This window comes from Zalophus californianus, chromosome 2 (assembly GCF_009762305.2).
Source record: "Zalophus californianus isolate mZalCal1 chromosome 2, mZalCal1.pri.v2, whole genome shotgun sequence".
NCBI classification, from domain to species: Eukaryota; Metazoa; Chordata; class Mammalia; order Carnivora; family Otariidae; genus Zalophus; species Zalophus californianus.
Window position 1 is genome coordinate 71544541 of NC_045596.1, and position 20894 is coordinate 71565434.

General features: G+C 41.7%; 1 protein-coding gene across 1 annotated transcript in view; it reads right to left on the reverse strand.

Moving 5' to 3' along the window:
- The window catches only part of ABCG2 (ATP binding cassette subfamily G member 2 (Junior blood group)), a 138677-nt gene extending 121751 nt beyond the window's left edge, over positions 1-16926 (reverse strand). The window contains exon 1 of the mRNA XM_027599824.2: positions 16395-16926. The gene's annotated coding sequence lies outside the window, so the exon portion shown is untranslated. The remainder of the gene's footprint in view (positions 1-16394) is intronic.
- Positions 16927-20894: the final 3968 nt, after the last annotated feature.

Sequence of the window (20894 nt, forward strand, 5' to 3'; positions counted from 1 at the left end):
CATGATTTTGCCAACATGTATCAGCAGGAGTCTAGGGAGCAGCTGAAGGTATAGATTCTAAAAGTGTTAAGCCTATGGGGATAAAATATACTCAATCAAGCCAAAATCACTGGCATGGGCGCACTCTTCCAGGGTTTGGAATATCACATGCTGGCTGAAATAGTGCTAACAGTTTGAAAAGGTCAGCCAAGGAAAGCCAGGACTCCACAATAACACAGAAGTTAATGAGGTTGAAATGCCAGAAATTCTCTAGCATACTGTAAGCAAAGGAATGCAAGTTTTGGGAAAATAGGAATGGATCCATTATGAGCAATCTCCTCAGCCACCTCCTAACTAGACCCCGCTGAGGTCTAACAGACACTCTTTTCACCCAGACATTAGGAAATGCAATAGTGAGGCAGGCACCAGCATCTCTGAGGAGCTCTGCAGGTCAGAGATATTGGCAGATGAGGCTGCAGTGAAAATGTACGCCCTTATTTCAGTGGGAATATAGGGATTCAGCATGGTAAAGGCCCTGCATAGAGCTGGACTGTTTGAGAATATATGGGGCAGTGACTACAACAAGCCACAGATGGGGCACGTAATCAGTGTTTTGACCTTCTGTGCTTTGTGTCAATGGCCAATTGATTTGGGGGTTCCAAGAAATGGTAAACCAACAGCATACTAAGATGCTGCTTGACTTATGTACATAGAGGAAAAATCTAGGGGCACCTGGGTGACTCAGTTGGTTAAGCGTCTGCCTTCGGCTGGGGTCATGATCCCGGGGCGGGGAGGCTGCTTCTCCCTCTCCCTTTGCCCCTCTCCCCAGCTTGTGCTCTCTTTTTCTTTCAAATAGATAAATAAAATCTTCAAAAAACAAAAACAAAAAACAAAACAAAACAAAAAAATGTAAGTCTGCTAGGCAGAACCCAACTCAAGTTGCCAAAGGATGCCTTGTACCCAATACGGAGACCTAAGTCAGTTCAGAGACTAAGAGCCCCAGTGAGAAGGAAAATCTGGGAGATTCTGAGAAAAGATCCTGTAACACAGCCATTGGCATGGTATACCATAAATCTTCCTCCAAGCCAGCATTTCTCAACCTCTGTACTGCTGACATTTTGGCCTGGGTATTTCTTTGGCGTGGGGGAGGGTTATTCTGTACATTGTAGAATGTTGGCAGCATATCTAGTTTCTACCCACAACATGCCAGTAGCACACACACATAACCTTTTCTCCAGTGTGACAAACAAAATGTTTGCCAAAACATTACCAAATATCCTCTGGAGAGTAGGGTTACCAGGTTTAGCAAATAAAAACACAGATTAAATTGAATTTCAGATTCAAACTATTGCATGGGGTATATTTATACCAAAAAAAATTACTTGTTCCTCACCTGAAATTCAAATTTAACTGGGATCCCTATATGTTATTTGTCAACCCTAACCTGTGGGACAAAATCAATTTTTGTAGAACTAAGCCAGAGCCTCTTTAAATGTGCTGAGAACTCACTATAACACTGATTCTTGAGGTCCACTTCCAGGGATTCTGACTTAGTGGGACTAGGGTAATGTCTCTGAATTTTCTTTTTTTTAAAAAGATTTTATTTATTTGAGAGAGAGAGAGAGAGAGAGAACGAGCACAGGGAAGAGGAGAGGGAGAGGGAGAAGCAGGCTCCCCGCTGAGCAGGGAGCCCGACACGGGGCTCCATCCCAGGACCCCGAGATCAAGACCTGAGCTGTGGGCAGACGCTTAACTGACTGAGCCACCGAGGTGCCCCTGAATTTTCATTAAAAAAAATTCTTTTTAGATTTTATTTATTTACTTATTTGATAGAGAGAGAGAGAGAAAGAAAGCACAAGCAGGGGGAGCGACAGGCAGAGGGAGAGGGAGAAGCAGACTCTCCACTGAGCAGGAGGCCCAATATGGGGCTCAATCCCAGGACCCTGGGATCATGACCTGAGCTGAAGGCAGACGCTTAACTGACTGAGCCACCCAGGCGCCCCTGAATTTTCATTTTTAATGAGTTTCTAAGTGAAGCAAATGGTCACTGGTCCAGAGAGACATCTTAAATAGTATTGCCTCAAAGAGATTTGTTTGGTGACTATACACTAGGGGAAAGAAAATACCCAATGATTCTGGGAACTATTAGATACTGCTTCTGAAATGACATTGACTCCCAGGAACACAAAATGCCACCAAGTTCAAAAATTCAGAGTAGCAACTTAATGGAGATGAGCAGTTAGATGGAGTTTGGCCTAAGGTAGTCTAACAACGGGCCCCACATGGAGTAACAGCTATGATGGCAGAAAGCATCAGACAGAATCTCCTGGAACTGCCCTCCCACTCCCGCTTTCCTGTGTAGCAAGACATAAACCAAAAAGTAACACCACGTCCCTGAGAGAATTGCAGGGATCGATACCAACAACAGAGATGTATGATACTGTGATGGGGATTCCTCCGACCTTCCTAAGTAACTCACCTCTTTCGCTGGTACAAAAGTCAAATGGATCATACAGAATGACATTAGATTATTATGATTTTTTTTAAGATTTTATTTATTTATTTTAGAGAAAGACAGAAAGCATGAGTAGGGGGAAGGGCAAAGGGAGAGGGGGAGAGAAAAATCACAAGCAGACACTGCACCAAATGCGGAGCCCGATATGGGGCTCAATCCCAAGGACCTAAGATCATGACCTGAGCTGAAATCAAGAGACACTTAACCAAACGAACCACCCAGTTGCCCCAGATTATTATGATCTTAACCAGGTGGTGATTCCAATCTCAGCAGCCATTCAAGATGTATCTTTAGTGGAGACAATTAACACAGCATCTGGGACCTGGTATGCAACTCTTGATTTACCAAATTCTTTCTTTTCCTTTCTAATCAGTAAGGAAAATCAAACACAATTTGTACTTATTTACATAGCAGGAACAACAGTATACATTTATGTTCATGTCCCAGGGCTTTGTCCTCTCTCCTTCCAACATAATTTAGTTGAGAGGAACCTTGACTGTCTTGATATCCCAGGGAACATCATGCCAATCCTGTATATTAATGTCATTATGCCAACTGGATCTGGCAAGCAGAAAGAAACAAGTATCAAAAATACCTCATTTACATATTTGGGTGTCAAAGGGCGGGGGGAGTTAAATCCTATAAAACTTAATAGGTCTACACCATCAGTGTTATTTGTAGAGGCTCCAGCATCCGGGGAACATTACGACAGCTCTTCTAAAAGGAGACACAAGTTGCTGTATCTTGCACTTCTCACCAGAAAGGAAGAAAAAAACCCCAAAACCCACCATACTTGCTTCTTTCAAATTTGGGGGCAGCGTACGCCTTTTTAGCATGCTACTCCAAAGCATTCACTTGATAACTTCTACAGCTACGATTTTTGGGTGGGACCAGATCCAAGAAAGGTGTCAGGGCTTCAAAAGAAGCTGTCCTGACACTTGGGCCCTATGACCTGACAGACCAAATGGTATTAGAAGTCTTCTGGTGCAGGGGCGCCTGGGTGGCTCAGTCGTTAAGCGTCTGCCTTCTGCTCAGGTCATGATCCCAGGGTCCTGGGATCGAGCCCCACATCGGGCTCCCTGCTCGGCAGGAAGCCTGCTTCTCCCTCTCCCACTCCCCCTGCTTGTGTTCCCTCTCTCGCTGTGTCTCTCTGTCAAATAAATAAATAAAATCTTTAAAAAAAAAAAAAAGTCTTCTGGTGCAGAGAGAAATTATATATATATATATATAGCTTGAGGTAGGTGCCAGTAGGACTGTCTCAGCACAGACCTCTGGGCATTTGGTAAGGCCGCACCTCCTCTGATAACAAATATTCTCCCCTTGAAAAGCAGCTCCTGGCTGGCAACTGGCCCTAGTTTTTGAGACTGAACACATTACCACACAGTACCAACTGGCTACACAACCTGAACTTCCCATCACGCACCACAAAGCTGCATGTACCCAGTGCCATTTCCACTGCAATACGGAAGTAATAGAAAGGAGACCAGGTCTGGGCAGGACCAGAAGCACAAGGAATATCTACAACCAGTTAGTTCCAGCTACCAAGATATCTTTTCCATCACTTGTTTACATTTTCCTCAACCTATATGGGAGTCCTCTTAGGGAATTCCCAAGGAGCATTTCACAGAAGAGAATGATGCATAGGTCTAATCCTCAGATGGAGCTAAAGCTGATACCACACTGACAAGAGTGGATGTCCACCGCACCACCACCCACTCAGGCATGACCACAGAAGACCATGAGGAAGGGAATCCTCCAAGCGGACAGAACTTGGAGGGATATATCTGGTTGTTCATTTTATGGCATGAGGTACAAAGCCCTATACTTATTTATGGGCAGTGGCTACTGGATTGGATGGCCAGTGGGGAGCTAGGAAAGAACTAACCGAAAAATTGGTGACAAGATGGACGGTGTATGGACCTCTTGGAGCAAGAGAATATTTAATTGCCCTGTATATATCCAATAGGGAGTATCCATTATGGTGGAGGCTGTCAAAAATCAGATGATCAAGAGGATCTATTTTGCAAATGTAAGGAAGCCTTCTCCAGGCATCCCACCCAATTCCTGCTCAACATGTCCATACCCAACACAGCCAGAGCGGCGTAGAGGGAAGTGTGAGCTAATAACATGGTTTTCACCTCCCCAAGATTGTTCTGCCTATAACTACTGCTGAGTGCCCAATCTGCCAACAGCAGAAGCCAATACTAAGGCACTGATATGGCACCACTGTCCAGGGTGGCAGGTGGCTACTTAGTGGCAGCTGATCATAATGAACTCATCCCATCATAAAGGGAACCGTTCTTTATGCTCTCAGGGATAGCTGCATATTCTGGGTAAAAATGGGCTTTCTCTGCCTGCAGAGCTTCTGCCAACACTATTATCACAAAGTTACAGAATGTCTCAGCCATTGCCGTGGTACCCCACATCACTGTCCCTGACCATAGGCATATGTTATGAACAAACAGGTTTAGAGATGGGCTCATGCTTTCAAAGTCCACCACATACTTCCATCTTACAGAAGCAGCTGGCTTGACAGAACAGTGATCTGGCCTATTGAAGGCTCAATTGTAGTGCCAGCCAGGACGCCATGTAATGCTAGGATGTTGGCCTACAGCTAAGGATGTATGCCATAAACTGGCAGCCTATATTGCACAGAGCCAGAGTTCATGGGGGTGGGAACCATGGAAAGGAATGGTTCCTCCATCCACACTGGCCTCCTAGGTGTTTCACTGACATGCTAGACATTCTCCTGCCTCCATTTCCTCTACATAAATGCTTTTCTCCACTCTACTTAAAGTTGCAAAACCTGGGGCGCCTAGGTGGCTCAGTTGGTTAAGCATCTGACTCTTGATTTCAGCTCAGGTCATGATCTCGGGGTCATGAGATCAAGCCCGGCTTTGGGCACCACACTGAGTGTGGAGCCTACTGAGGATTCTCTCTGAGTGGCTCAGTTAAGTGTCTGCCTTTTGCTCAGGTCATGATCTCGGGGTTCTGGAATTGAGCCCCGAGTTGGGATCCCTGCTCAGCAGAGAGTCTGCTTCTCCCTCGCTCTCTGCCCTTCCCCCCATCTCGTGCATGCTCTCTCTCTCTCTCTCTCAAATAAATAAATAAAATTAAAAAAAAAAGATTATGTCTCCCTCTGCCCCTCCCTCACTGCTTGTGTGCGCATGTGTGCTCTCAATAAATAAATAAATAAATTGTGAAACCTCCCTTTGCCTTCCTAATTACCCCTTCTCTTACTATGCTTTTCTCTCCAGCCCTTCTCACCTTCTAACATACTATATTATTTGGTTATTGTTTTTATCTGTCTTCTCCCACTAGAAGGTGAGCTTTACAATAGCAGGTTCTACTTTATTCACTGTTCTATCCTTGATGCCTAGGACAGTGCCTGAAACATAGTAGGTGCTCAACAAATATTTCTAGATTGGCTTGAATGAGTATCGTGAAAGTTCTTGGGGAATAGTAAAAAATATCTCCAGTCTATTATCTTCCCATCAGGGATAAGTTGGCAAGCTTTTTCTGTAAAAGGCTAGAGAGTAAATACTTTAGGACTGTGGGCCATGCAGTTACTGCAGCACCCACTACATTCTGGTATCGTAGCATAAAAGCCACCGTCGGCCATAAGTAAATGAATGGGTGCTACATGGAGAGGGAGGAAAGGAATTGCTCAAGTCCTGGGAATTGGGAGGCTGAGAAAGGAGTTCATATGGAAATATTTTATACAAGTGTGTTTGATTCATTTCTTCCTCATGCCTTCTCACTCCACCATCACAGCTAATATTATGGAAGTTACACTTTGCCTTGGCTTTGACTTTTGAGTATGGTACATTTACAACTGCCACAGAATACACTTACTCATAAAACCTCCAGGTGGAGCCCTTTCTCTTTTCTCATTAAGCTGTTTTTATTACAGTTGACCCTTGAAGGACTCCAGAGTTGGGGGTACCAACCACCAGTGCCGTCCAAAATCCAACTTTTGACTCCCTAAAAACTTAACTACTAATAGCCTACTGCTGACCAGAAGCTTACAAGAAACAGTCAAGTAACACATATTTCATACATTTATACGTACTATATACTGTATTCTTAGAATAATGTGAACTAAAGAAAATGTTATGAAAACCATAAGAGATAATACATTTATAGCACTGCACTGTTATTGATACTATAAGTTTCCATTGTCTGATTACAAGATCATCTCTCAGTGCCTACATCAATATGGTCTTTTCAAGTTATTTAAATTCCAGTTAGCATACAGTGGAATATTAGTTTCAGATGTACAATACAGTGATTCAGCACTTCCGTACAGCACCCAGTGCTCATCACAAGTAGTCTCCTTCATCCGCATCACCTATTTAACCCCTCCCCCCTACCCACCACCCCTCTGGTAACCATCATTTTGTTCTCTATAGTTAAGAATCTGTTTCTTGGCTTGTCTCTCTCTCTTTACCCCATTGCTCATTTGTTTTGTTTCTTAAATTCCACATAGGAGTGAAGTCATATGGTATTTGTCTTTCTCTGACTGACTTATTTCACTTAGTATTATACTCTCTAGCTCTATCCACATCGTTTAAAATGGCAAGATTTCATTCTTTTTGATGGCTGAGTAATATTCCATATATATATATATATATATACACACACACACACCACATCTTCTTTATCCATTCATCAGTTGATGGATATTTGTGCTCTTTCTATAATTTGGCTATTGTTGACAATGCTGCTATAAACATCAGGGTGCATGTATCCCTTCAAATCAGTAATTTTGTATCCTTTGGGTAAATATCTAGTAGTGCAATTGCTGGGTCATAGGGTAGTTCTATTTTTAACTTTTGAGGAACCTCCAAAACCTTTTCCAGAGTGGTTGTACCTCAATATTGTCTTATATGAAACAAAACACTATAGATGTTCTATGTATTACTAAAACTAGACTTGAAAAATGAAAAGATAGGGGCACCTGGGTGGCTCAGTAGGTTGAATATCTGCCTTCAGCTCAGGTCATGATCCCAGCGTCCCGGGATCAAGCCCCACATCTGGCTCCCTGCTCAGCAAGGAGTCTGCTTCTCCCTCTGCCTCTCCCCCAGCTTGTGTTCTCTCTCTCTCAAAAAAATAAAATCTTAAAAAAAAAAAAAAGAAAAATAGAACTACCACAATATTAAACTTACATTAAATATCACTCACTTTATGCCTGTGTAAGGATAGGCTACCCACTTCCATACAATTCTTGCACACAATGTTCTACAAGATGAATACTCAGGCAATGATGCTGATAATGACACAAAGTCTCAGTACAGCTCTTGTACAGTTATTAGATTTTTGCACAAAGACTCTTGCACATATACACAACAGCTGTTCATTAACTGCACGGCATGATGACTATTTACTATTCCTTAAGTGGAAGTGAACCATCACAGAGGTCTTCCTTGTCATCTTCACGTTGAGTAGACTGAGGAGGAAGAAGGGGAGGGGTTGGTCTTGCTGTCTTGGGGCGGCAGAGGTGGAGGACGTGGAAGGGGAGGCAGGAGAGGCCGGCACACTTGGTGTCACTTTACAGAAATACATGTAATTTCTGTCTGACTTTTTTTGCTTTTTCTTTTCTCTACATATGTTTCTAAACAGTACCAATCCTTCCACCATTTGCTTTTGTTTCAGTGTCCATGTTGTAAAAGAACTCAAAACCAGGGGCGCCTGGGTGGCTCAGTCGCTAAGCGTCTGCCTTCGGCTCAGGTCATAATCCCACGGTCCTGGGATCGATCCCCACATTGGGCTCCCTGCTCAGCAGGAAGCCTGCTTCTCCCTCTCCCTCTCCCCCTGCTTGTGTTCCCCCTCTCGCTGTGTCTGTCAAATAAATTATCAAAAAAAAAAAAAAAAAAAGAACTCAAAAGCAGTCTTGAGGGGCACCTGGGTGGCTCAGTTGTTAAACGTCTGCCTTCGGCTCAGGTCATGATCCCAGGGTCCTGGGATCGAGCCCCACATCGGGCTCCCTGCTCGGCGGGGGGCCTGCTTCTCCCTCTCCCACTCCCCCTGCTTGTGTTCCCTCTCTCGCTGTGTCTCTCTCTGTCAAATAAATAAATAAAATCTTTAAAAAACAAAACAAAAGCAGTCTTGAATAATCAGAACCCCTCTGCCAGATCGTCTGTCAGTTTGTCTTCTGGCACTGCTTCTTCATCTTCCTCTTCATTGTCTGGCACTGATTTGGAAGCACTCATCTCCATCTGGTCATCTCCTGTTAATTCGTCTGGTGTGGTGTCTATATTAGCTCTTAAATTTCTCCAAGGTCCGTATCTTGAAACCCTTCACCACAACCACCTTCCACTTTTTTTTTGCTCCATATCCATAATCTCGTTCATGATTTCCTTGATTGGCTCTATTGTAAATCCTGTGGAGTCATGCACAACATCCAGGCACAGCTTTTCCAGCAGGAATGTATTGTTTGGGGCTTGATGGCTTTCATGGCTTTTTCTATAACAACAATGGCATCTCCAATGGTGTGATCCTTCCAGACTTTCATGATGTCCTGTCTATTGCAGTTCTCTTTCATAGTGTTGACAATCCTTTCCTTAAAGTACTGTGTGTAATGAGCCTTAAAGGTCCTTATGACCCCATGAGCTAAAGGTTGAATTAGACACATTGTGTTTGAGGGCAAGAAGACCACTTCAACACCTTTGGTGTTGAACTCATGGGGTCCTGGGTGGACAGGAGCATTGTCCAAAATCAACAGAATGTTAAAAAGCAGTCCCTTACTGGCAAGGTACTTCCTGACTTCAGAAACAAAGCTTTGATGGAACCAATCCAGAAAAAGGGTTCTCCCTGTCCAGGCTCTCTTGCTGTACAACCAAAACCGTGGCAGCTGGTGTTTATCTTTCCCCTTCACAGCTCAGGGGTTAGCAGCTTTATAGATAAGGCAGTCCAGATCATAAATCCAACTGCATTTGCACAAAAGGGCAGAGTTAGCCTATCACTTCCTGCCTTAAATCCTGGTGTTTGCTTTTCTTCCTTACTAATAAATGTCCTTTGTGACACTTTTTTTTTTCCCAGAAAAGGGCACTTTGGTCTGCATTAAAAACCTGTTAAGGCAGATATCCTTTCTCCTCAATGATGTTCTTAATGGGTCTGAGAACTTATCTGGCTGCCTCTTTGTTGGCAGAAGCTACTTCTCCTATTGACATTTTTTAAGCCAAAGTTCTTGCTAAAATCAACAAACCATCCTTTGCTGGCATTAAGTTCTCCAGCTTTAGATCTCTCATCTTCTTTTTGCTTTAAACTGTCATATAATGACCTCACTTTTTCTAGAATATAGGTATGCCTTTCTTATACTAATCCTGTACCCAAATAAAAGCTGCATTTTCAATATGAGATAAAAAGGTATTTTGCAAAAAAGTGCAAAGTTTTCACCCCCATTGGTGTAGCTACAGTGACAGTTTCAGAAATTTCCTTTCCTTTTCTTTCTTTTCTTTTTTTTTAATGCTCCATGTGCTGGATTCATTTAACTTGAAATGGCAGGCAACCACACTGCAGACCTCAATCTACAGCACATATCAAGCAACTCAGCTTTTTCTTGTAATGTCATGACTTTCCTCTGTTTCTTGCAAGCACTTTGAGCATCACTAGTGGCACCTCCTATGGATCCCATGGTGTTATTCAAGGTTTATAGTGTTGCACAAAGCATGGTGAAAAATATGGGAGAACTGGGAAAGAACACATTTTACTGTGATACACAATATCCTGGAGAGACAAACGGGTCATACAGAGATTATTACTGTACCACGGCGTTTTAAGTGGATCCTGGCAACACTTGAGCTCACCGTCAGGGTAGGAGGGGTGGCTACAAAATTCTTGCAGTGTATAGTATGTACTACAGTTAATTTGCTGTAGTTATGATTTAATACTGCATGTTTGCATTTGTTTACATTTCTCTTGACCACAAATGTATCGTGTACGGTCTACGTCCCTGCACATACTTTTTTTTTTTAATTTATTTATTTGAGAGAGAGAGTTGGAGGGGGTAGGGGCAGAGGGAGAGGAGGAGAGGGAGTCTCAAGCAGACTCCATGCTGAGTGCGGGGCTGGACGCAGGGCTCAATCTCTGACCCTGAGACCACGACCTGAGCCAAAACCAAGAGTCAGATGCTTACCCAACTGAGCCACCCAGGCACCCCTGTGCACATACACTTTGATAAATTTTAACTTTTTATAATAGATTTGTGTATATTTTATGGTAGTAAATGACAAAATAGTACCTACATATATTTTATGCATTCATGACATATCTGACTTCTTAATTTTCTTGATATATCTAGGCTATCAGTTCATCCGTGAGTTTTTTTAAATTGTTGCAAATCTCCAAAAAATTTTCCAATATATTTATTGGAAAAATCCATGTATTAGTGGACACACACAGTTCAAACCCATGTTGTTCAAGGGTCAACTGTAGTTTAGCCCACAAGTGTTTACTGAGCATCTACCATGTGCCAAGAAGTAAGTGTTAGGATATAGCTTTGAATTAGACAAAGACTCTCTCCTCAGGAAGCTTACATTCTAATGAAGACAGATGATAGATAGATAGATAGATAGATTAATAGATAGATAGATAGACGATCATTTCAGAAAGTGATATGTCAAATAAGGAAGTTACATAGAGTCATGGGAGCCTTCCTTAAGGAAATAACATTTGAGCCAAAAACTGAAGAATAAGAACCAGCCATGCAAAGACCTGTTTGTTTGTTTTTTCTTTCACTGTGGTAAAATATCTATAACATAAAATTTACCATTTTTGAGTAGAGTTATTAAGTAGAGTTGTGCAACCACCACCACCACCCTTCTCCAGAACTTTTTCATTTCCCCAAACTGAAACTCTGTACCTGCTAAACAATCACTCCTCACCACCCCCACCCCAGTGGCAACCACTATTCCACTTTCTGTTTCTATGAATTTGACTCCTGTAGGTACGTCATTTAAGTGTATTTGGCATACAGTATTTGTCCTTTGATGACTAGCATATTTCACTTAGCATAATGTCATCAAGATTCAGCCATGTGTCAGAATTTTTAAAAACGAATATTCCAATATAAACATATACCACATTTTGTGGTGTTCTTCTATTGATAGACACTTGAATTACTTTCATCTTTTGGCTGCTGTGAATAATGCTGATATGAATAAAAGTATACAAATCTCTATTTGAGTGCCTGCTTTCAATTCTTTTAGTATATACCCGGAAGTGGAATTGCTGGATCGGATGGTAACACCATGTTTAATCTTTGAGGAACTACCAAACTATTTTCCATAGCAGCTACACCACTTTACATTCCTACCAGCAAAGCACAAAGGTCCCAGTTTATATGCACGCCAACTCTTGTTATTTTCCTTTTTTTTTTTTTCTTATTATGGTCATCCTAGTGAGTATGAAGTGGTATCTCATTATGATTTTGATTTATATTTCCCTCATGATTAGTGATGTTAAGCATCTTTTCATATACTTATTGCCCATTTTTATATCATCTTGGGAAAAATGTCTATTCAAGTCCTTTGGCCTTTTATAATTGGGTTGTTTGGCTTTTGTTGTTGAGCTGTAGGAATTCTTTATATATTCTAGATATTAACTCTTTATCAGATATATGATTTGCAAATATTTTCTGCCATTCTGTAGGCTGTCTTTTCACTTTCTTAATAAATGTCCTTTGAGACATGCAAGTTTTTAATTTTGAAAAAGTTCAATGTATCTAGTTTTTCTTTTGCTGCCTGTGCTTTTGGTGCTATATCTGAGAAATCACTGCCAAATTCAATGTCATGAGGCTTTTCCCCTATGTTTTCATCTAAGAGTTTTATACTTTTAGCTGTTGTGTTTAGGTTTTTGGTTCATTTTGACTTAATTTTTGTATATGGTATAAGATAAAGGTCTTGGCACCCTTGTCAAAAATCATTTGACCGCATACATGAGAGTTAATTTGGAGGCTCTCTATTCTATTTCATTGGTCTCTATGTTTTTCTTTATGCCATTACCACAGGTTTTTGATTACTATAATTTCATTGAGGTTAGAGTTCTAAATCAGAGGTCACAGCAATTTCGAAGAACCAGAGTAGGGATCCGCAAACTTTTTCTGTAAAGGGCCAAATAGTAAATATCTGGGGCTTCAGAGGCCATGTGATCTCTGTCACAATTACTCCACCCTGCTATTATGGCACTAAAGTACCTATAAACAGTACATAATCAAATGGCTGTGTCCCAATAAAACTTTATCTTAATTGGTAACAGGACAGATTTGCCCCAAAGGCAGTATTTTGACACTCTTTGGACTAGGTCACAGTTGTGCATTTTCAAAGGCTTGAAGGAAGGCCAGTGTGACCAAAATAAAGTTGAGAGAGGAGGGAGCTGAGGTTGGAGAGGTAAGTAAGGGCCAGATGACAGAAACTTGTAGACCACGAGGGGGATTTGATTTATTCTCTCTCACTCATTCACTCACCAAACATCCATCAGGGACCTAACGGGAGCTAGGGGCTGGGGCTACAAGGCTCAGTCCTCGGCCTCCCTGGAGTTTTGATATAGAGAAGATGTGTAAGGTAAGGAGTTTTAATACAGATCATATTTTCGGGCGCCTGCGTGGCTCAGTTGGTTAAGCCACTGCCTTCGGCTCAGGTCATGATCCTGGAGTCCCGGGATCGAGTCCTGCATTGGGCTCCCTGCTCAGCAGGGAGTCTGCTTCTCCCTCTGACCCTCTTCCCTCTCGTGCTCTCTATCTCTCATTCTCTCTCTCTCAAATAAATAAATAAAATCTTTAAAAAAAAATACAGATCATATTTCCTGCGTCATGACATATGCTCTACTCCCTCACTTGAGCCATGGGAGCTGCTCTGAGCTTTACCCTACTTTTAGTTCAAGCCTTTATTGTCTCCAGGATGAGTGCAACAGTTCAGTCAAAAAGCTTCTGCCTATAGCCTCACCTTCTTCTAAACTAGCCCCCACACTGCAGCAAGAAAATTCCTAAAATGTAATTGTGATTGCACTCCCCAGCTTCAAACTATCACTATATCACTGTTCAGTCCAAACCCTTGGAACCCTGAGTGACCAGACCCTTGCCAACTTCTCAGCATCATCTGCTCTCTCTCCCCTTGATGGGAAGTGCTAGCTGACGACCTGGGACATCGACTCACACAAACCCACATAAGAGCATGTTTGACTCATGATTAAGCCCTGCGTAACACCTACATCAAAGAAGGGTATTTGCTATCTGGGTGAATTCTTGTTGTTCGTGTTTCTATTATGAAATATAATTATGAATTGAGCAAGACCTAGTAATAAAGGAGCAAACACGTACAGAGATAGCCCAGCACATGTAATTATAATGTAAATTACAAGTGTAAATGCAAATTCTATGCCTGGGACCTGACCCACTGAATCAGAATCTCTGGAGGTGGGGCCCAGGTATCTGAGTTTTAGCAAGCTCCCTGGGTGATTTTTAAGCATGATAAAGTTTGAGACCCACTGCTCTAAAACATTTATTCCTGCAGAGTAAAAGCCTTAATGGAGACAAAGCTTAAGACAAGCATGAGAATAATTTTGACAAATTAGTAGAAATAGAATTCTTTTTAACATACAAATTCTTTTTAACATACAAAGTTTTCGAAGTATGACATAAAAAGAAAACAGACCTAATACAAAACACTATATGTTGCCAAAGGTCCTGAGAGGATGAAGAAACTACAGGATAAACCTGACCTTGGAGCAATTGGGCTGGGGTTCAAATCCAGAACTCTCACTAACCAACTCTGTGCCTTGTAAGAAATTGCTTAACCAGAGTCTCAATTTCTTCACTAACACGTTAGAATAATAAGCCCCTTGAGCCGCACCCTGTGATGGTTGTGAAAATCATGTGCGATAACGTATGCGATGATGCTTTGTATGGAAGGATAACATGGTGATCAGGTTTCTTGCTGTAACTCCTTACAACAGAATATATGCATCTTCCCTTCTACAAAGGAAATGGATAGGATTTTGAGTCTTCCAGTGACTCAAGAGATTTCTCTTTAGTGTAGGTTGCAAGAGATACACAGCTGGAATGAGAGGTTGCTCTGGGCTTGATAGGAGAGAACAGAGGAAAGTAGCCTCACCTGAGAAAATGGTGCCAGAGCTTTGGCAGATGATGGTAGGAATACCATTAATATCCCTGAACTCATCTGTGGCTTTACCATTTCTCCCCCAGAAAAGTTTAATTAAAACCTATAACAGGGGCGCCTAGGTAGCTCAGTCATTAAGTGTCTGCCTTCGGCTCAGGTCCTGATCCTAGGGTCCTGGGATCGAGCCCCACATCTGGCTCCCTGCTCTGCAGGAAGCCTGCTTCTCCCTCTCCCACTTCCCCTGCTTGTGTTCCCTTCTCTGGCTGTCTCTCTCTCTCTCTCTCTCTCTCTCTGTCAAATAAATAAAATCTTCAAAAAAAAAAAGCTTTATAAGAAAAAGGAAAAAACCTATTAACAGCTTCGGCCAATGTTCAGTCCCGGACATTCTTACTGCCTAGCAGTTGCTGTTGTGTGGGCTGTTTACAACAACTTCTGTACTGATTGGTCAAGGTTTGTGCCACACAGGTTGTTAAATTTTTAAGTAACACCTCTGGTGATACCCCATGATAGAAAGGAATGTTATTTGAAGCTTATTTCAAACAGAAGCAATTCTCCTCTCTCTGGGATGGTTTAATGGGTTCCTACTGTGCTTCACCAGGCCTGTGCATTCCCTGGACCTTTGACCCCAGTGCAACTCTTCAACTTAATGACAAATAGTTTCAGCATGTTCATTCATCACCAACAACCCAATTTATAATTTATTTTGTTTCAAGCATATTTCTCCGGCTGACGAAGCCATGAGCTACTATTCTGGAAGGATTCCCAGCGTGTGTGGGTAAGAATTCTATTTCTGTGCTGGGGTTTCTTTCATTCATTTCGCGAAGCGAGGACATCCCAGGCCACCACACTCTTTTTTTCCCCCCCTTTTTTCCCATTGCTATTTTCTCCCCTCAACTACAGACAGAATAGGTAGACTTCCTGTCTATTCATTTTTTTCCTCTTAGCTTGTCTCTTTTGGATTAAAAGCAACTTTCAGATAAATGTGAATCATTTAAGAGAGGGAGCTACTCCCAGGAGAGTTTAAAGGCCTCTCCTAAGAAAACAAAACATGGTGATTATATTCCTTACTTGAACTGACGTTCAACCATGTAATAGATTCATATGCCTTATAATCTTTATACCTCGAAATGGTAGGTGGAAGACACCAGTTATTTTTTGAGCATGTATAATTTTAAATTGAAACAAAAATGTTCAAAGTGACCACTAGCTCTACCGGTTGAGGTGTGATATGACACTTAATCCCCTAAACTGCAAAATTAAAAAAAGATTTCTGCCTCTGCTCAAAGTGACCCATGCAGTGTAAGGAGTGGCCCAACATTCTCTCTCACTTGGGGTGACTTGGCTTACCACATCTAGGAACTGTTGAACAGAAACCCCAAATTTTAGATAGTCCATTAAGCAGATACAACCAGGGCAGGGATGGTGACTGATTTTCTTTTCGGGTGCTCTTCATAAATCACAGACTTGGTTAATACCTTCATTCCACCAGCATCCCCCAATCCTTTTCCCCCCAAAGCAAAAAAAAACCTAGAGGATTGAAGCCCTTATTACTCACGGCATGGTTCATTGACCAGCAGATCTGAGGCTGCCTGCAAGCCTGTCAGAAATGCAGAGTCTCAGGCCCACGGAATTCTGCTACCTTTTTAACTAAATGTCCAAGTGATTCATATTCACAGTAAAGGATGATTAGTACTGGTTTAAGTGACACATTTGTTAAAGAGCACACCAAAAAAGAACCAAGATTCTCTACTCAGAACACTTGAAAAAATAAAAAGACAACTCACTTCAATTACGACGTGTGATGCTGGAAGGAAAGAGCCCCCAGCCTTGGCCGAGGGGCAGGGTGATGCAGAGATTTCTATCCTTGTAGGTTTTCCTATAGAGACTTCAGCCCCAGATCCATGTCCCTTAAAGTTCCAGGAGCTTCCTTTTGCCGGCCCTCTGAGGCAAGAGAAAGAATCAGAGAGGAAATGCAGCCCCTCAGCGAGCTCCTGCAACGACCAGAAGGAAAGGCTTTCCAAAGAAACTAGCCTTGAGGAAATGGCCAGGGGGAAATGAACAGTTCTCCTATCTCCGTATGTTCCTTTCTTCTCCCCCATGAGCCGGGCATTACCCACACTTCTTTCTCGACCACTGAGATTCAAACCGACGACCTAATGCCTCCAATCCGCCTGGGATCCTTTTGCGGCGTTCCTGGCAAGGGGATGGGAAAGGGAGAAAAAGGCACGCGTTGGAGAGGTATTTTTATCTTTCTCTGTGCAACAGAATCCTGATGACAGCATCTCCAACACTAGCAACAACTTGAGGAAAGATCAAAACCAATCCTAGCAAATAGTTCTGTTCTGTGTAAACTTCCTGTCTCTCGCTAGCTCTGACGAAATCGGGGGTCTCCTCTCATAGGCCCTGCCTTCTGGCAAAAAAAAAAAAAAAAAAAAGTGCCAGCAGGAAGAGATCACATTTGAAAGGAAGTGAAAGAAACCAAAACAAGACAGCCTTAGGTTTCAGGGCAAAGACCCACCAGAGATTGGAAGAGGAGAGAGCAGCTATATTTAGAACATGCTAGCCTTCCAATGTTAGCTTTTTTTAAAAAAAAAGATTTTATTTATTTATTCGAGAGAGAGAATGAGAGACAGAGAAAGCGCATGAGAGGGGGGAGGGTCAGAGGAAGCAGCAGACTCCCCGCTGAGCAGGGAGCCCGACATGGGACTTGATCCCAGGACTCCAGGATCACGACCTGAGCGGAAGGCAGTTGCCCAACTGACTGAGCCACCCAGGCGCCCCCAATGTTAGCTTTTCTAATCCAGAAATACAATAGGAAGGTAAGACCATACTAAATAGGTATTTCATATTCTGAAAACATGATGATGTCAAGTGAAATAATAGGACAGTAATAGGGTGAAAAATTATTTATGTGATATTACTGTGATCCTGTGTGATAATTTTCCTAGTTATTGCACAGTTGACCATTTTGCTGTGATGTAAGCATATGGGCAATGCAGAGGTACCTGTATGTTGCCTGGAATGTAATTAAGCAAGGCATGTGTGCATTCTACTAGTAGTGCAATTAATCTGTATTAAGCAAGGCCTAAAGGTAAAAAGCAACCAGTGCAAAGTTACAAACTTCCTAATCAATGGTATATTTATTTATTTATTTATTTATTTATTTATTTATTTAAAGAGTTTGTTTGTTTGTTTCACAGAAAGAGAGAGCACAAACAGGGGGAGCGGCAGGCAGAGGGAGAAGGAGAAGCGGGCTCTCAGCTGAACAGGGAGCCTGATGCAGGGCTTGATCCGAGGACCGTGGGACCATGACCTGAGCTGAAGGCAGACGCTTAACCAGCTGAGCCACCCAGGCGTCCCTCAATGGTACATTTAAATCCATAGAGATGCGGAAGTTTTATTCACCCAGTTACCTTATCCCCCTACCTCCCTCCCCTCCAACAACCCTGTTTTTTTCCTATGATTAAGAATCTCTTCTGGTTTGTCTCCCTCTCTGGTTCCATCTTGTTTTATTTTTTCCTCTCTTCCCCTACGATCCTCTGTTTTGTTTCTTAAATTCCACATATCTGTGAGATCATATGACACTTGTCTTTCTCTGATTGACTTATTTTGCTTAGCATAATACCCTCTAGTTCCATTTTGCCATTTCCAAGGTTTATGCTAAACCAAATAGAGCTAACTTCACAAATACAATTTTAAAGATAATTAAGACATGCATTAAAAATAAATAACCACGATTCTAAGAATCAGCTAGACACTGTTGGGGGAAAAAAGGAATGTATGACACAATACCTGCCCCCCACAGGTTGGGTAGACAAGACTAACATACATGACCTAACAGGAGAGCTGGCCGAATACCATATTGGTTCAGGCGGTAGGTAGGGGAGAAAGGAAAACCCAGCATAGATTATAGATCCTGGATCCTCACTTCCTACTGATGTAGACCCATTGCCGACTTGGCTAAGATGACCCAGTGAACCCGTAGCAAGGTTCCGAGTAATTGGGCTCAAGCTCTCATGACTCCCCTGTGTTCCAGAACAATAAGCATTAGATAAATCTTTGCTTAAGAATAACTAAAGCCTCTCTTCCACCGAGGCAAATCTAAGTGATTCCAATTTAAGGAAACACATACTGCTTTTCTGACAGAAGGTAACACAAACTTTTACTTTCAAATTTTCTCCCATGTTTCATGTAATGTAATTTTATGTTGTTAAATGTCATAGTAAGACAATAGTAATGCAGCAAAAAAAAGAAAAGAAGAAAGGAAGGAAGGTCACAAGGAAGAGAGAGGTCAAAGGAGGGAGTAGGAAAAGAAAAGTAGGAACGGAGCAATGGAATTAGAACCTAAGTGTTTACCCGTAAGGATAGGGTTGGATGTAGCACAGGCATACAGTGCAATATTCTGCAACAGTTCAAAAGAGTGAGGTAGAAATATAGGTACTGTCTTGACCAAGAAAGATCTCCAAGATATATTAATTGTAAAAAGCAAGTTGCTAACTAACACGTGCACACCCTCACAAAACAAAAAGACATTTTTTTTTAAAAGATTTTATTTATTTGACAGAGAGAGACAGAGAGAGAGAGGGAACACAAGCAGGGGGAGTGGGAGAGGGAGAAGCAGGCTTCCCGCCGAGCAGGGAGCCCAATGCGGGGCTCGATCCCAGGACCCCGGGATCACGACCTGAGCCGAAGGCAGATGCTTAATGACTGAGCCACCCACGCGCCCCGACATGTTTTTATATATACCCATCTATGTATATAATCACATAGAAAAAACTTCTGAAAAAACATGACCCAAAATGGCAGCAATCTCTAGGTAGTATGGGATTAGGAGGTAGGGATGCTTTGTTGACAACATATATCTCTGTTGTTTAAAGATTTCCCATATATTTTCCTATTTCTCTTAGAGTAAAAGCCAAAGACCTTTATATCTCCCACCCCTACTTCTCTGGTCTCACTCTCCCCTTTGCTAACTGTAATGTAGCCAGACCTATCTCCTTGCTGTATCTCAAATGTACATACACTGACCCACCTCAGGGTCTTTGCACTAGCTCTTCCCTTTGCCCAGAATGATCTTCCCCTATTTATATATATGGCTCATTCCTTCACTTCCTTCCAGTTTTTCTTCAAATGGTAACTTCTCAGTGAGGCCTACCCTGACTGCCCAAATTAAAATTGCAGTTCCTTCTACTAGCATTCTTGATCTGCCTCATCTTATTTTTGTTGAGAGCACTTATCGCCTTTTGGCACATGTAATTTCCCTATTTATTATATTTGCTTTTCTCCTTCCAATAGCTATGTAAGCTCTACGAGGGCATGGCTTTTTATTTGCTTTGTTCATGAATAAATCCTTAGTCCCTAGAATTTGTGCCTAGTATACCACTAGATGCTTAATAAAATGTACTAATAAAGTCACAAGTTTTCCCAAGAATATATCCATGTATTTTTGTATATATTTAATAATCAAAGATAATCACCAATCGCAACCAAAAAAAAAAAAATTCTAAAAAGTTAGAATAAAATGCCTGAGGACCTCCTGGCTTCTATGAACAAGATGTGAAAATCTCTGGCTGAAAGCCAAATAAGGTAGAACACATGGGACAAAAGCTTATTGAATGAAAGTCCTTCTATTGACTTAGCACACTATCTCATTGCAAACAACTAGGAGCAAACCAACCACTCCTAGAACCTCTGTGAAATCCCCTGCTATTTCTTTATAGAGGCAAAAGGCCAGTGAAGGTCCCTTGTTTCTTATAAGGGCAATGCTGTGCCAAAGGTGACAAGTTGTAACAAAAGTCATGTATATTAATTCTTGGAGATCTCTGTTAGTTCTTTCAAAAAATGTATATCCCTAAGAATGTAGATGGAATTTAATCCCCAAACTTGTTGAAGCAGGTATTTAAATATTTAATTATTTTAAATTAAATTAAATTAAATTAATTGTATTTAATTTTAAATTAAATTAAAAATAATTAAATATTTAAATATTAAATATTTACCTGTAAATATTTTTACAGGTTCCAGTCCTTGGAACTGGAGAGTGAGAAAGGTTTGAAACAGCCAACATTATCCCCTACTTCAAAGTAGAAGTCTTTTAGCTAGTGATTTTCTTTAATCAGAATCAGTAGCTTGGCTGTGGAGAGGAATCCACTCCAAATTAACAAGGTAGGGAAGTAGAGTCCACAGATAAATATTTTGCCAGTCTTATTTCCCCCCGTCTTTAACCATTCCTCAGGCCTCTGAGAGGCAGTAACAGAGAACACTTCCTTGCTTAGCCATTGAAA